Source organism: Epinephelus fuscoguttatus, linkage group LG19 (genome assembly GCF_011397635.1).
Source record: "Epinephelus fuscoguttatus linkage group LG19, E.fuscoguttatus.final_Chr_v1".
Taxonomy (NCBI): domain Eukaryota; kingdom Metazoa; phylum Chordata; class Actinopteri; order Perciformes; family Serranidae; genus Epinephelus; species Epinephelus fuscoguttatus.
The window spans coordinates 22,560,560-22,575,670 of record NC_064770.1 but is presented as its reverse complement, the minus strand read 5'-3'; the positions used below and the strand labels follow the sequence as shown (position 1 = coordinate 22,575,670).

General features: G+C 44.0%; 1 long non-coding RNA gene across 1 annotated transcript in view; it reads left to right on the top strand.

Moving 5' to 3' along the window:
• LOC125880027 (uncharacterized) overlaps positions 1-14,906 on the top strand; it is a 60,628-nt gene extending 45,722 nt beyond the window's left edge. Inside the window, exons 3-4 of the long non-coding RNA XR_007448009.1 lie at positions 11,970-12,034; positions 14,038-14,906. This is a non-coding gene — a long non-coding RNA (uncharacterized LOC125880027). The remainder of the gene's footprint in view (positions 1-11,969; positions 12,035-14,037) is intronic.
• The last annotated feature ends 205 nt before the right edge of the window (positions 14,907-15,111 follow it).

Genomic DNA, 15,111 nt, shown 5'->3' with positions numbered 1-15,111 from the left:
AGATGGCTTTTGTGCGGGCCAGGGACATGTTTGGGGACAGGGTTAAAGCAACAGAGTCCTTCAGGCTTGGTGAGTCTCTGGGCTCAGCAGGTAAAGCACTGTGGGCCAGACAGACTGAGAAGGCAAAACGTTGTGGTCTCGGCACTTTTCCACCTTGAATCTGAACAGTGGACCGAAACAAAATAAGTGGATTAGAGCAAAGGGAAGACATACTTCTCAGCACACCCACATACACACACACACACACACACACACACACCCATATACACAGTGAGATTAAGGCCTCCGAACATCCACCCAAGTTAAGATTTATTGGAGCATCTCATCTGAGTCACATAAGACAAAAGAGCTGGTAGAAAAGGGAGGGAAACGTGCTGCGTCTGCATTTCCAGTGGAAGCCCTTTCTCCCCTTGCACACTATTTCCTGGTAGCAGAAAACAGCACCTACCAAATTACAACCCGCTTTCACTGCTTTAACTTTGATCTCAGTTTCATCACACGCTGCTAATTAACCAACCCTGTTAGTACTTAAAGGAATTTATGGCCCATTACTTTATCTGTCCAACATTCCTCTGCAATAATCTCCATGGTGACGCCTAGACAAGCAATCAATATTTTGTCAATAATGCTAAACAGGTGTGCTGCTCTGCTTTCTGTCTCATGTTGACTTCTTGTGTCGTAAAAGCCCTTCTGCCCTTGAGCATGAGGACTTGGGTATAAGCCTGTCATTGGCCGGTTATTTTAGACATTTTCAATCCCCATCGCTATCTGAAATGAGTCTTGCTTTGCCAGACGTACCTATGCACTGCGTTCATTTTAACGCCAGGCCTTACCTCTCCATACGCAAATGTTCCACCAAACAAGTTCCCATCCATTTTCTAACTGCTTATCCTCTTGAGGGTTGCGGGGGGGGGATTGGGCTGGAGCCTATCCCAGCTGACAGTGGGCGAGAGGCGGGGTACACCCTGGACAGGTCACCAGACTATCGCAGGGCTGACACATAGAGACAGACAACCATTCACACTCACATTCACACCTACGGACAATTTAGAGTTACCAGACCCTCTGTCCAGACCCGGCTCCCAGGGAGTGCACAGTCCTGAGACCTGTGGCATTAATAAAGATAATGCTGTCTTTGGACTGTGGGAGGAAGCCGGAGTACCCGGAGAGAACCCACGCTGACACGGGGAGAACATGCAAACTCCACACAGAAGAGCTCCCACACCCGGGATCGAACCGGGAACCCTCTTGCTGCGAGGCGACAGTGCTAACCACCACACCACCATGCCGCCCCAAACATGTTCCCTTCCAACACTATTTTGCAAAGTACTGTTGCTGCATCCTGGGCCTAGCGCTGCCCAAGACAATTGCGATTGGTTTAAAGGAGCCACCCTGAGCATTTTCCCAACCTATGCCGAAAACACACCAAGAAGCAACAAAGTTTGGCCTGTGGCAAGCTGCCATGTAGTGTCTATGGAAAGCTGTGGCCATGTGATTCTGTTGCAAAGTCTGTCCAAACTAAAAGTTGGGGCTAGTTTAACTTTTAGTGGTAAATTGCAGCCAAAGAATCCCCGCAGCCAGTCCGTAAGTCCAGTGACTCATGTGACAATTTGACCTAAGTTACAAAGACATTTCTTCCCACCTTTAACACATGAACTCTCCTCTCAGTCGAAGAACAATGGAATTATAACGGTAAGCCGCACTTTGCCGTGGCTTGGTGTGTTTTTTAGCATTAATGCAGAATTATGATGGGTTCAGCCCGACCTTTCTCCAGCCCTGGCTCAGCAAGAGATAGAGCTGGCTGTACGAGACAGTTGACAAGTAGTTTAATCACTGCCCATGTTATATTAAACTGCATGTAATCATATAATAAATTCAAAGGTAACATTACCTTTTCAAAGAATGAGATGTTGTTTGTATTTTCTTAAAACAAGACCATTATTTAACCAGTATATTTCCTCTACATAAACAAGATATAATCTACTGTATATGTCTTTAATTTATGCTAACTGTTTGCTGGCTAACTCAGCATCACTGTTGACTCAAAGTTTTGTCAGAAGCAGCTGTATATGTGTCAGTCACTGGAAAATCAAATAGTCGCCCTACTGAATATGGCTAACAAGAAGTCAGTGTCATAATGAGAAATGTTTTGGTCTGAATGTCAAGCAACAGACTTTGAGGTCTCAGCTGTAAATCAAAGCGTGAGGGGTGACTGGGTGGACTCTTCTGTTTGCCATTCTGGGTTTGTCCCCCGAGTGTTTGTCATGGAGGTTTCGCAAGTGGCCGTTTCTACTTGCACTGATAAACAGCAGGGATTGGATCCAGACCCTGCTGGGTTCTAGTTGGAGCCCCGGGGCCTGTAACCACACAGACCGGGAATGTTAGTCATTTGTTTATTATTGGTGATATTTGCCCGCTCCTAATCCCTGGCTGGATTAGCCTTGATGTGTTCCTCATCCCACCTTTTTCCACCGTTGCAGTCCCTGGCATTTACACAAGGAGTTTTGCATGTTTTGTTAATGTGTGCATTGACAATATGCACACACATGTGCATGCAACGGTGTGCTTCTAGGCTTGTGCGTTGATCCATGGATGTGTGTTTGAGTGCGTGGGCCATATCGCATGTGTCGCTGAAGGATGTTTGTAATCAAGGGAGTTTGACAGATATCCCCTCTAACTCCGACCCATGTAACTCTGTGATCAGTGTCAATAGGAAAACTCTGGTACTGTGGCTGACTTTTTATCCCATGCCAGGGCATCTTGCTCTATGGCCGTGCTCGCAGCTGAAGTGCGTGTTTGGATCAACAGGGCTCCAGAAAGTGTTTTCTGACATTTATTTTCAAACGGAAACACACAAAGAGCCTTATAGGAACCAATTAATCAAAGATGCTGAATGTCAGCGTGGCGTCATTGGAAATCGGAAATTACTGATGTCATGAGGCAGAAGAAAGTGGTCAGAGTGGTGCTTACGTGTCTGTCCCGTGTGTTGTGAAACTATTGGCCGGGAGTCACCTGGATCCGGGAGGGAACAGGCTTTACTTAGCGGACCTAACTTGTTCGGCGTGACCTTTAAAGAGCTGATCCCTAACACTACATAAATCTGTTTCCAGTTTCAAAACACGACCACGCACATGCACATTAACATGCCGTGCTCTTTTACCCGCAGTGTTTTTGTGGGTGTGAAAGTCCTGCAAATCTGCACAAACACTTAGGCCCTGCACAAAATCCCTTCTCCCCCATTCCTCCCACAAGCATACACAGAAGAAGATACGCCAACGCGAGACTGACAGACTTATTCACGACATAGACATGTAATTATCTATGTTTATGTGTGTGGGCTAAGGCCAAGAGGTTAAGAATGACGCTTCATGAATTTTTAGAATACTTGACTCAAACTTGTCTGGGTGAGAGTCCCATCACACTGCAGGGAGCAAAGTGTACTTGACATGATTTAGGGGGACTCAAGTTTCAAATGATTTAGGGCACATCCAAGTCAAGTCACAAGTCTCTATAAGCAAGAGTGAAGACACAAGTGGATGGCGCAGCATTTGCACATTCTCATCTTCAACCTATAGTAATTTTATAGAGCTAGGTACAAGTCATTCCCAGGCCAAAACTTTAGGCCTTTGCACACCAAGCCTGTATTTTTTTATCTGATAAAATAGTTACACACAGAAACCTTGCACACTGAGTGTACTGAGTTATATTGTTATATTTGTTGCGACAATATGCATTACAAGACAAAATGTAAAAGCACCCTTGCTTCTCTTCACTGGAGGCAGCTCCTCTGCTGTTGCCTCTTGTTGCCTGCGTCTGGCATTCGGCACTGCGGCAAGGTGTTGACCTGTTTTCCCTTTCTGTTGCCACACTGTCGCTCCCTGTCCCTGGCTCCAACAACTCTGAACTTTCACCCAGAAGGCTGGTGCTCACTTCCCCTATGAATGTAGAGCCAAACCATAATAATTTTTTTCTAAACTTAACTACATGTGTTTGTTGCACAATGAAATAAATGTAAATATGCGGCGTTTTATCGATGATGTAAGATTATTTTTGAAGAAGACTGTATGCATCTAATTAACAGAAACTGTACATTTCCTGTGTTTTGAAAAAAAAAACCCACAATGCATGTAACAGGCGTAACTTGACGCGACGTCCCAGAACATCAACAACAGATGCACCAAGATTACCTGGCACATAATATGTACACTGACCAAGCTGCGATATATGAGTGTTGGTCAAACAACTCTGACACGAAAAAATGCATCAAACCTGTTCCGAAAACTTTATGAGTGACAAAAGCTTCAGAGTCGATGTGTAAATGTGGTTGCCACAACTTGAGGTTGTATTTGTTTTTAACCATGCAAACATTTTGGACAAAAAATATGAACAGTGTGCTATGGCCTCTCATGTTTTGGCTTTCAAGTCTCAAAGCAAGTCTTTAGGCAGTCAGTTTTTCAGAGTAGTCGAGTTCAAGTCAGTTCTCATGTCCTAATTTTTATGTCTTGGGTCCGATTTTTGAAAACCAGCTTGAATGAATCAAGCTTAGTAAACCCCAAAACAGTGTCTGACCCTCCCTCAACATCCTTTCTTTACCCTGCACAGAAAGTGTTTTTACTCCCTGCACATGATAGCTGTCCAGCTGAAGCGGTCACAGCTGAGCTTCATGGGGTGTTGGTTAATTGGCAGTTTTTGGTAAGTGCAGTTATGCTCCACTATGCATATCTTCCTCAATGTCCCTTGCACTATTTGCCTTTTTAAAGTGTCCTTTAATTGGCTGCACAGTCACAGTCTCCTGCTCGAACTGTCCCCTGTGGTACCTGAATGTGGCCTATTTGACCCTGAGGCCCTGGGGTGAAAACTTCATATTTGGCAGCCAAACCCAATGAACGTTGACCAGATTTTTTTCTGCTTTTGTTTTCAGTCTCAATCTCTTTTTTTCTCAACATCTTTAATAAGAGTTTTGAAGGTGATCTCTTTGCATAGAGACAGTATTTGGGCCTCTGAAAAGCAAAATCCGCTCAGTTTCAACACCTCCTCATAATCCTTACCTAGCCTGTGTTTTTGTGAGAGTCTGCCAGCCTCAGTCAGGCAGTTCTGTCAACATGGTAACATGCCTGCCTCCTCAGCCCCAAAGAAAGGCCTCATATTTGGGCTCTAGAGGACCCTGACTTGTCCATCTGATAGATCTGGCCACAGCTTCTCCCTACACACCAGCCACTTCCAACTGGGCTGCATCAGCAGTACTGAAAGACCTGAGAGTACTGTGATCCCACCATGGGGTGTATGGCTGTGGCTCCGGCTGCACTACACTTTAATCCCCTTCCCTTTTAACCACAATGGGAAACATGTGCTTACTCTGTGTAGGGTACAGGCCCACCATGGGAGAGGCTGTTTACTTTCACTCTAAAACTAACATTTCACAGCTCCTGTGACCACTACCTCTACTGGGTTAAAAAGGTGATAGACGATCATTTGGTTGCATTTTTGTTTGTTGCTGCTGCTGAGTAGAACTGTTTTGTCACTGAGTTCTTTCCAAATGAGTTCTTTCCACATTATGGTGAAGAACAGAGGAGGGGTGAGCTGTCGAATTTGTCCTATTAAAGAGCGGCTTCATGTAACTTTATTATCCACTTAAACTTCCATTTCCAAATGCAGCATATGACACTGATGATTGCACCTTTGCCTCTTGGTGAGAGAATTTAGCAAAACTGGGAACTGTGCTTGTCAAAACTATACCCTAAACCAACATAATCCACCATGTAGGATTTTTCCAGATGTGGGGAGTGCATCTCATTGCTTTAGATTTCAACACCCAGAACAGGAGTCTAAGGTCACGGTATGCGTCCGTAAAGTTGTGTTCTGTTTCCAGTGGTAAGACAGTTGTTTCTGTGCAGGCAGGGAGCTACAACAGAGAGATGCAGTGGTGTAAAACAGCAACCAGTGGACATATGCCAACCCAGAGGACAGGAAATGCACTCCAGATGAAGATACTACATTGTGGTTTACTTAACCGTTGTGTGTGTGTGTTCAGGAATGTGTGCTATAGGACTGACCATATGTGTCTTGAGTGACATCACAGCATTTCCGAATCCTTTTACCCACTAGATTGGCAGTTTTTATTTTCATCTTTATCAATTCATTGATTGTTTATCTTAAACAAATGTCAAATACCCACATTAGCAGAGCCCACATTGCTCCTCTTGACTAACAGAACATAAGGTATTTCATTTACAGTGATTCAAAACAGACTGTAAATCCTGTAACCAGGAAACACTGCTGGTTTTACCTAATTTCAGTCAGGTATAAAAATCAACCTGCAGAGACTTGAAACCTGCTTGTCTTGTTACTGTTGTCTGCAGCTGCTCCACAGCACAGTGTAAAGACACAGATACAGATTTCACATAGCGGCTGCTGGTGTTGCGTTATACTTTTTAAATAGTGTTCTGATTTCTGTTTGTAGTCCAAGTTGTATCAACAAATCATCTTTGAACAGGAGGTAACAGTCTGTGCAGAGAGGTGGATTGCAATCTTGGAACCAATCGGCTATTGTCTGATAAAGAGTTAGTTTTATATTATCGTTACATGCAGATATCCATTTAAAAAGATTAGCCAAAATGACTGGCGCACGAAAGAGGAAGTCTATGCCCGGATATCCACTGGCTACACCGGACAAGCCCGAAATATTGGTTCTCGCACCCAGAGGCTTTTTTCTCACCAAACGATAACTGACAGATTCTGAGATTGGTGTTGCATTCACTTGCTATGCTGTCATAAACTCCTGCCCACAATATACAAACATGGATGTGCAAAAAAGGAAAATAAACATCTGGTAATTTTTAGCATTTAAAAGTTGTTGTTCAAAAACCACTTTTCAAACCTCAGTTGTAAGGGTGGGACCTTGCAGGCACCAAAAAAAAAAACACCCTTTGCACATAACAATCTTACTGTGTCAAAAAATGTTGAAATGATTACTTTGATGAATTACTCTGTCAAGCATATTGCAAGTCACTCTGCAAGTTGTGTATCTGCGCTGAAATTAATGGAAAACCAATGGCGGCCTGGAATGTCTTACAGCGTGGTGTGCTTTGGAAAATGTTTGCCAGCAGTGTTGAGTCGACACGTATTTGCCTTTCTTCGGCCAAAACACGTAAAACCAATTGTACAATAATTAACTGTACACAGTTGTTGTAGAAGTTACCATACATCAGTCCAATCTGAGGCTATGGTGATCAATTCCCAACTCCTGGCTGGTGGCACTGTGTGACTGAATCAGATTTTGGCCTCCACAGGTGTGGCAGGTGATCTGAGGGATGAGTGAGCCCTTCCTGGGGTAACAGTAGCCCCAGCCAGCTCCCCCTGTTGCCCTTCCCCAATCTGCCCTTTCCTGTCGCCTTATCTGAGCATCCAGTGCAATCTAACCCAGGGCGCGGTCCCTCTTCTCCTCCGTTTCCCGTTGCCGGCCTCCATTGCTGGTCCTCTCAGATGTCACTGTGAAGAGAGAATCAACCCGCTTGAGTTGAACTTGAGTTGGGCTGACTGACAGAGTCTTGACGCCCCATTGTAGGCACAACTGTCTCAGCTTCCTGCCACCCACAACTTCCCACACTCCGACCTCCATGGCACCAAGGGCAAAAGGAGCACAGACAATGAGCTACACGGCCGATCTATTTAGGATTTTTGTTCTTTGTGATGAACGCAGAGACAGCAGTGATTGATTTTCCAGACTCAATGGAGAAGTAATTCAAGTTTCCTTAAAAAGTTACGAAGACAAATGAGATTTGCTTGTCGGTTGGGCCAGAGGGACATGCTGATGTAGTTGAAGGGCTTTCTGATTAGCAGAGTGGAGACTTAATGTAGATCCTGTAGGGACAGAGACTTGTACTTCCTCCAACTGTCTGGGTTTAATTAAGCCCACCAGTCCACCAGCAGCCAGCCAACCAGCTTCTTTTACATTGTGACTTAAAGACTCAAAGCACAAAAACTCCGATAGCTGTGAATCTGATCACTGAAGCTAAAACGTGCAGAGACATCAGCACCAAAGACGCAAACAAGTATGAAAATATTTGCTTTCTCACCATGTTTTACCACACTTATTGTGCTTAATCAACCATCCGTGTGCTTATTTATCCACTAACTCAATCAGTCAGTGGAATAATTACAAAACATCCAATAAAATCACCGACCCAGGGAAATGTGACGCTAATTTAAGCAGAAGAAACCAGTGTGATTTCCCTGCACATTAGTTCTTGGTAACCTGAATAGGACTTGAATCATTTGCGAATTATCTATCAGTTGCATTCCTGCCAAACACACTATAAACATGTTTCCACATGTGCTCATTCCATAGCAGAGCTGCCAAACAGCAGTCGAGCGCTGCTGAAAGGAGGCTTATCACAGCCCTCTATGATTTTCCTTGACAAAGAAATTGTTTTGTTTTGTTCCTATTCAAGGGAATCTGAGGCCTTAGTTACACTCACTGTAGACGTGCTGTATATTTACTGTATCCTGTAAATTTATATGCACATTTTGAGCCAGTTATTTCCGGGCATGGCTGATACTTGCAGGTTGCCTACATTAATAAAGACAAGAAGGTTTGTGGGACAAAATCTGATTAAGCTGGGTGTGTGTGTGTGTGTGTGTTGCATGGACCTGAGCCCTGGGCTTTAAATGTGTGTGTGGACTTGCAGACCTCAGCTCGGAGATGTAATCTGATTTGCAGAAATGAACGGGTCGTTTCACATGACTGGTTTAAAGGGCCACTGGCGCAAGGTTGTGCCAGTGTCCCTAACTGGGGGGTGTGTGTGTGTGTGAGAGAGAGAGGGGTGGGGGGTGCATGCATGTGTGCTTGCATGCTTGTGTGTACACACCTACAAGTAGTTTTATTTTTTTGGTTTTGCAAAGTGCACTGCAGAAATATGAGCGTTTGTTAGTCCAGGCTTCTAAACAGTAGAAATAAAAAGGTGTTGAAGTTTGCTGTGCGGGTGAACAAACCAGAATGCCGCACTTATTCCGTTGTTCTTGGTTTTAAATAAGATTTATTTGGGAAAAGGTTACATGAAAGTAAGGCCACTGCTAATTAACAGTCGATTACACATCTGGAAAAAAGTACAGCTCTGCTTTAGACGCTGATGCAGGTTTTGTTTGCAACTTTCTGTTTACACATCTCTTATAATCAGAGCTTTATTTTGAACTAATGGACCATCAGAAATTATATCAAATAATTGAAATCATCCTATAGCCTCAGCCCTCTTTAGAGGACTGCTGGGATCAAATCCCCTGAAAGCTTTGCCTCTGAATCCTCTCTGTTTTTTAACATTGTTTGTTGATGTTTTTTCGGGGTGGAGATTCTCTGCTGGATGTGGTCCATCATGTGATTTTCATTGGAGAGTGGCCGGAGGAGACGACCACAGTAAAAGCAAGTGAGCGTGTGTTTGTGTGTCATCTGGCCTCGTTAATAAATGCAGGTTGTTTTCCATCTGGGGGTCATCAGTTGTGGTCATCACATACACAAGTGGAGGAGCGGGGGCCCTAGGAGGTGACGTTTGCCGCCATGTGCGTGCTTGTTGGTGTGTCCGTGTACATACTTATTTACACGTAAGCGTTCACAGAACTTTGAGTTGTGTGTGTGATGTCCCGGTGTTCATGCCTGTCTCTTCTGAGAGGTTCAAGAGTGTGTGTTGGTGTTTGGTTGTGTCTTTTCTCTCCTGTGTGTGTGGAGAGCTCATAAGCAGGACGATGCAGCGGGCAGGAAGCTCTGATCCCATCAGGCGTGTCAGCAGGGGCACTTTTTCATAAGGTTGTAATCTCACCACACAAAGGGGTGTCCAATATAAGAGAGAGCCCCTACCCCTGAGCTAATCAAGACCTGACCAACCCTTCTCCCGGCTCGCCAACCCTCTAAACATTACCTCATCTGGAGGCTTAGCCTAGCCACATGCTGCTCCAGCCTGCTGGTGTACATGATAACTCACTTAGCTCAGTACGATAGCTAGAAAAAAACGGAAATATAAGAAGGGATATAAAAGAAATGGGACCAGCACACAACTACCTATGGTGCCTGGTGCCAGGGAAAGGTATTTTAAAAGGGAGAGGAAAGAAAGAATCATTTTACCATGTCCTCCAGAAACTCTGGGAAGCAATTTGCCGGTATTCAGTTTCTCTCCCCGCCGTCCTGTTACTGCTGTTTTCCCCTCAACTCTTGGAGCCTTCAACCTGAAAGGAGGTTCTTTAGTTCAGGCTTTGTGTCACTCGGAAACAGTGCATTTGTTGCCAAGGTAACAGGTCTGGGACAGTGAAACTCAGAAGCAGAGAGTACCTTTGTCCGTGAATGGATGAAGAGGGGCCGGAGCTTTCATCAGTCCAGAGAGCACAGCTTCAGTCCTAAACACATCCGTATGAAAAAGTCTGTGATCAAGAGAAGTTTCTAGATCCAATATCTACCTGAACCTGTTAACCTTATAAAATATGACCAGCACACCATGCATTTTAAAATGGTACAATGGAAAAGCCACTGTGACTGCCTCCCATCTCTTAACCTGCCAGCTTCTGCACAGCTCCCCTGAAACCTCAGATTTACATAGAACAGAGTGGGGTGATCTGTCACTTCTCCAGGTTTGGCTTTTTAAATGTTCTGTGAAGATACTGGAGAAGGTCTTGAGTCATGTGGTTATTGCAAAACCAGGTTAGGTTGGCCAAGAGCCTAAAAAGTAATGCAACAGGAAGGTGGTCGGGGTAGTTGAGTGATAACCTAAGCCTGAGAGGGTTTTTCTCAGGTTTTTAATGGTGGAGTGACGTCTTTTGTCATTTTTTGCATTTGTGCAGTTATTGTGTGGATTATGATTATGAAAAAGTCTTTTTTAATTTATAGAACTGTGTCCATGCTAGAGAAAGGTCTGGAAGCACACATTACCATTCTGCTATAGGGGAAAAATGCTCTGGCTTGTTTGTATTTCTTTGAACCAATCACAGTCGTCCTGGGCAGCTCTAACCCAGTGTGCAGGGATGGTGTCCTTGCAAAATATGGTCAGGGAGCAACATTGGCGGGACATTTGCACGGACTTTAATTAAAATGGCTCGGCAAATGAAAACAAAACAGAAACAGACATATGTCGACGGCGTGATTAAAAAAGAGAAATGGAATTTGATTATCGGTGCCCTAGAGATTAAGGGTGAATCCAAATTCTCATTCTTTTTCAACTTTTGTTGGCCGTCTATTTGCTGGTTACGCGGTGGATGATACGAAATTCCTCATAGCCCTCTCTTAGCTTGGGGCTAGCTGGTTAGCATGTGCGACACACAATACATAGACGTCTTTGACATCATGTCAAAACTGTTCCTTCTTCACCTTCTGTCGATTTTGTTAGTTCATTTTTTAAGATGTTTTTAAACTAAAATCATGTCCATATCTTACATATTGTACCTTTAAGACATATGATACAGCTATTCATGTCCGGCTGCTGGAACTCCATACAAGCGGTTCCCAGCTTTCTTGACTTACCTTTTAAACTGAAGCAGTGTGTGCATGTGGCCCATCATCACTGGTTGCAAACACATTGCATATGAGTGATTGTTTCCCCCTGTTTTATTTGACTAATATTTATAGGCATTGAGAGGTAAAAATTTCCAGTACAATTAGAGGAATGTCAGAAAAAAAATCTATGAAATTTTATGTAGCATACATGTTTTTTTCCTATCTTGCTAATCATCTGATTCCTCAAATTTATTTTGAGACTCAGTGTTTGGAAAGCACTGCGCTATAACCTCATCATACCTATGCAAACAGAGGAAGGAACTGATTGCTCTCCCATCGTACTGTAGGAAAATGAATATTTCTCAGAGTGTTGATGCAAGTTTGGGCAGAGCTGGACCGAATTACATCTGATTCCTCTGTTTCTTGACGACTTTTGTGTTTACTCTTGAGTGAGCTTCTCTCTGAATCATTTTATTCCCCCATCCTTTATCTTTTTCAGATGATCTCAGGTGAGCACCCAGAAGAGGCTGAGTCATGGAAACATGATCTCAAGAGATTCAACAGGTAGGGATGACTCCGTTTTTTTCCCGTGTTTGATGTTCATTCAGTGGAATATGTGATCACACACAGTGCAGATGTATTTTGAAGTGACAGTTGCTATAAACAACCAGAGTTTGGTACATCCAGTGATCAAACAGAGGTAGCACCAGTTCACATGTATATGAGACATGATCAGGGTGGTGGCACTGGCTTTATGCCCGTGATCTTACTTTTTTTTTTAAAATTGTGTAACTGAAGTCATGACAGCACAGTAAAGAATGCAGTGGCACAGAGATATCACTTCAAACACGGCGTCTCTCAGGAGCCTCAGATCCTTTCAGGGGAACTGAATGAAGATATGCTTTGATGGCCCACCACAGAGTCGGTGGCCTTCAAAGAAACCTGTTGATGGGCTTGTGCAGGGCAGCCAGCAGGCTGAATGAGTGGCACTGTATACGTGCGCCTCTCAGGGTAGCCGTGGGTGTTCTCAGTGGAGGTCAAACATGCTTGACCCCAACATGAGTAGTCTTTTTCTATAGATTTTAGACCTGCATTATCTTTTTTTCTCCTTCTACCAGGTTCTCTGGGTAAATGAAGGGGAACTGTGTGTGTGGATGGCAGGGTGCCAGCAGACAGGTACAGTAGATGTGCTGATGAGGGAGGGCGATAGGGGCCGGCCTCAGTCACAGCCCCAGGCACAGACGGGCGTACACGGGCAGGCTGAGACTTAGAGGCAGGTTGGGACCTGGTTCTGTATGCTGATGCTGCTTTACTGGCTCCGCTCCAAGGTGAGGCATAGGAGAGAAACGTGGGAAGGGAAAAACCAGAATAAAGGGCACAGGGAGCGATAGAGAAAATCAGGTGAAAGGATGATTGTTGAATGGTGGAACTGAAAAAGCACACAAGCAAAAAATGAGGGTAGATAATAACAGAGAGTGTTAACAAAAAGGCAAGAGAGTGGTTGTGGCCGAGGTTAGGGGAAGCAGGCTGGAGAGAGATGAGGATGTGTGAGGCCCAGGGGAGGGAGAGAGAAGCGAGGGAGGAGGAGATGAAGAAAGAGTGCGCAAGTGGGGCCACATCCTGTGCGCTGGTGGAACGTGACTCCTCACAGGTAAACCAGCTCAGAGGTGCAGACAGGCAGAAAGAAGATGAGAAACACTGATTGATGACTACTTACTCTCTGACACGTTGCTTCCCTGGGCAAAGACGGGCTGGTCCCGCCATTTTGGCTGAGTGGATGGTGCGTGGGGGCAAACGACGTAATGTTTTGTGGGAGGTTAAAAGCGCAAGCACAGGTAAAGCAGAGCACAGGTTGTCAAGAGGCCACCTACCTGCATTACCTCACCTGGGGGTGTTCTGACAGGAAATAAGCAGATGTTGTTTACATAAGACAACAACATCCAAATGTTTATCCGGATATGAAACAATTTCCTCATCATCTTCTTTTACTGTTCACACACTTATGTTCTAGATAAAAGTGATATTTTATCTCTCGAGACATATCGTTTTTAAATCAAGCCTTTTCTGGGCCTGGAGCGATACTAGATTTGACATCTTAATTCTGGTATTGGACTGAAAAGTAGACAGTTCCAGCTGCACCGTGAGAAGGCTCGGTGATTTGTATCCACACTGCTGGAAGCAAAACGCTCACCCTCGATTTTTGCCACCACTCATAATGTGATAATTTCAGCTGTGCATGAGGCTCTGGGTGGTTCATCTGCAACTTCTTTATGCCAGTTTGAACCCTCGAGTCCTTCTTGTGTGGAAAGTTTGCAAAAGCAGCCAAATCTGCTCAAGGCATCAGCGGAGAAGAACTTAGTGTTGATTAATTCGGGGTGTTTTATAAATCTCTGGTTGTTTTAAGTAACTTTGCTGAACAGTTACTTTTAACACTGAAAAAGAATGTTGCCAAAAAGATTAAGATGTCTAATTTTCTGTAGTATGCATATGAGAAACATGTGTCAGTGTTCAAGCTTCAAGTGGTTTTTGGCTTCAGTCAATCATTAGTTTCTGTATTATGTTTCTAGGATCATATTAAATCCTGGTTTGGACTTCGGACCAGCATCCCCCTGCAGCAGATGTTTGCTGCTGGCATGGCTGCAAACAGCGTGAGCTCCATCGCTGACAATCTCGCTCTCAGGGATCCAGCACCAGCAGCTCGGACTTGGAGAAGCCTTGACATAAACTCAGCGGGACAGTGGAGTGCACTCTGCCGCTCAGACATTATGGAACAGATCAGTCAACCCTGTGCGGAGAGGCGTGCGATAGGAAAGTCAACTCGATGAATGTCCGTTTACCGTAGTTACCACAATGGATCTACACATTGTTTGACTTTTTCTAAATTGAACCTGGATTAATATTTTCCCATGTATACATCTGCTTTTCATATTCTGTGTTTATTCACGCTGTTGCTCATACACAGCAGTTGTGACATATACTGTGTTATTCTGGATATAGTATCAACAAGCGCTGGAACCGTAAATGGAAAATAATCAGATGTTATTTTCATTTTTAGCTCTATTTTTACAGACTGACGGCAGCGCTCACACCACTGCAGTCACATCCACAGTTTAACTTGCGAAGAGAAATGTTTCCTGTTGTGTAAAATGAGTTAATGCACCTACTATCGAAATATCTCAGCAGCATTACTCAGTCTCGGAAATGTAACATTCCCATTTGACATCTTCTAATTGCGATCACAAAGAGGCCATTGTAATCAAGGTACTTATGAATACAAACCAAAACCTCGGCTATTGACACTACATTTCACTTTGACACATTGGCAGCTTTTGCTATTATTACCGTCAGGCTGTTTATTCTCATGATGATTAATAGCTCCATAACTTTTGTTGTGTCTCTGAAACCCTATTAACAGAAATAAAGAGAGTGTGTCCAAGCTGCTGTCTGTTTGTTTTGTCATTGCAGCTGCAGATCTCTGAGATTAATAACTGATAAGACGCTTTCACAGTGATCATTATGTGTTTACATATGCATCTGCTTTAATTGTTAGTCATGCTGGCTTCATTACCAGTTGGGCCAGTATGTGCCAGTCTGCAAATCAGGAGTTGTGTCACTTTTTTTTTTGCCTCTCCTGCTGAGGT